This window comes from Chinchilla lanigera, unplaced genomic scaffold (assembly GCF_000276665.1).
Source record: "Chinchilla lanigera isolate Chin_1 unplaced genomic scaffold, ChiLan1.0 scaffold00131, whole genome shotgun sequence".
Taxonomy (NCBI): Eukaryota; Metazoa; Chordata; class Mammalia; order Rodentia; family Chinchillidae; genus Chinchilla; species Chinchilla lanigera.
The window spans coordinates 3916892-3919548 of record NW_004955532.1 but is presented as its reverse complement, the minus strand read 5'-3'; the positions used below and the strand labels follow the sequence as shown (position 1 = coordinate 3919548).

Below are 2657 nucleotides of genomic sequence, written 5' to 3'. Positions count from 1 at the left end.
GATGCAAAAATCCTCAATAAAATACTAGCAAACATTTTGCAACAAATCATCAGGAAGGTTATACACTATGTCCAAGTGGGATTCATTCCAGGAATGCTGGGATAGTTCAACATATCCAAATCAATAAATGTAATACACCATATCAACAGAACCAAAGACAAAAACCAGATGATCATCTGAATAGATGCAAAAAAAGCTTTTGGTAAAGTCCAACACTCACTCATGATTTTAAAAAAAACCCTACAAAAAATCAGAATGGCTGTTCTGTATCTCAATCTGATAAAAGCCATCTACAACACATCAATAGCCAACATCATACTAAATGAACCAAAACTGAAAGCTTTCACTCTAAAATCAAGAACAAGACAAGGGTGTCCACTATCACCAATCCTAGTCAATATAGTTCTGGAAACATTAGCCAGAGCAATTAGACAACAGAGAAAAATAAAAGGAATTAGGATAGGAGAGGAAGAAGTGAAATTATCGTTTTTCACAGAAGACATGACACTCTACATAGAAGACCCCAAAAACTCCACCAAAAGAGTTCTAAATTTAATAACCAAATTCAGTAGCATAGAGGGATACAAAGCTGACACTCAATAATCAATCACATTCCTCTACACAAACAACAAATTTACTGAAAGAGACATTAGGCAAACCACACCCTTCACAATAGCATTCAAAAAATGAAATACTTAGGAATCAATCTAACAAAGGAAGTACAAGATCTATACATTGAAAATTATAGGGGCTGGGGATATAGTTCAGTGGCACAAGCGCTTGCCTGGCAAGCGCAAGGTCCTGAGTCCAATTCCTGGTACCAAAAAAGAAAAAGAAAATTACAGTACTCTGAAAAAAGAGATCAAAGAGGATATCATAAAATTGAAAGATATTCCTTGTTCATGGATAGGAAAAACCAACATTGTGAAAATGGCCATACTCCCAAAATTGTTATACACATTTAGTGCAATTCCAATCAAAATACCATTAACATACCTCATAGATCTAGACAAAACATTCTTAAAATTCATCTGGAACCGGAAGAGGCCTAAAATAGCAAAGGCAATCCTGGGAAACAAAGACAAGGCAGGAGGCATCACAATCTCTGACTTGAAATTATACTACAAAGCTACTGTGATAAAATCAGCATGATACTGACAAAAAACAGACCTGAGGGTCAATGGAACAGTTTAGAAGATGCAGACACAAACACACTCAGGGACCAAACATCTTCACTGGAAGAAAGATAGTCTCGTTAATAAATGGCACTGGAAAAACTGGCTCTCCACTTGCCGAACACTAAAACTAGACCATGTCTATCACCATGTACTAAACTAAAGTAAAAAATGGATCAAAGCAGAGTGGCCTGGTGGTGCAAGAGCGTCCAAGCCTGGCCTCATACAGGGATGATGCGCTGGCTGGGGGGGGTAGGCCTCCCCACGTCAGCTGGCTGCCTTGCCCTCAATGCAGATGCGGGCTCCCTCTGGTGCGGGCTCTGTGAGGTAGACTGGGGACTGGGCCCGGGCCGTGGGCGTGGGCGTGGCAAGAGGCCCATAGATGCAGCTCCAGGATGATGGACACCCTGGAGGAGGAGAACTTGGCACTGTTCTTCTCCTCTGCCTCAGATGCAGAATTTGATGCTGTGGTTGGATATTTAGAGGACATTATCATGGATGATGAGTTCCAGTTATTACAGAGAAACTTCATGGACAAGTACTACCAGGGGCTGAAAACACAGAGAATAAACTCGCCTATTTTTAATGAATATATTTCTCTAGTGGAAAAGTACATTGAGAAGCAGCTGCTGGAGTGGATTCCAGGGTTCAGCATGCAGCCTTCATGACAACATTACAGCGCCATAAAGATGAAGTGGCTGGTGACATCTTCAACATGCTGCTCACATTTACAGATTTTCTGGATTTTAAAGTAATGTTTCTGGACTACAGAGCAGAAAAGGAAGGCCGGGGACTGGATTTAAGCAGTGGCTTAGTGGTAACATCGTTATGCAAATCCCCTACTATGCCAGCTTCCCAGAACAATTTGTGGCACTAGGTAACAAATGCATCATTCTGGATGTCACTAGTAAAATAGTCTCAGAGACTTCGGCTGATGACAGCAACAGAAGAGTCATCTCGGAAAGACATAACTGTTCTGCAGCCCTGTGTTCATGTTAAGTATTGATAGGTCAGAAACCTATCCTAGCCCCATTTCTCCTGAAACACCTTCCTGTGTTCAGTAACCTAGTGCCCCTTCCCTGTGCACACCTAGCTCAGGTGCTTCTGAGTTGGGCTGCATCCCCAGCCTCTCGACCGTGCATGCTGATGTGTCTGTTAGCAGTGTGGAGGAGCCCACTGACACCAACCCTCTGTCCCTGCAGGCTTTGCATGAGTCCTTTTGTGTATTCATAGCTCTTTTTTTTACATAGGTCAGAATTTCAGTCCTTCAGCTTCAGTGGGGTTCTTATTAGGGGCATTAACCCTGAGCCAGCTGCCCGGCCTGAGATCTCAGGGTCTACGACCCCTGTCCTGGCTAGAGGAAGCAACAGAGATGTCCTTTACCTGAAAGCTCCATTGAAAATCCATTCCCTGTCTCACATTTTCAGTCTTTGTAACACCATCTTGTACTAGTCCTGATACAGTCTCCCTGTTTCTATAGGT

At 42.5% G+C, this 2657-nt stretch overlaps 1 pseudogene; it reads left to right on the top strand.

The window, feature by feature from the left end:
* Positions 1-1573: 1573 nt before the first annotated feature.
* Positions 1574-2052, top strand: LOC102010833 (annotated as a pseudogene).
* Positions 2053-2657: the final 605 nt, after the last annotated feature.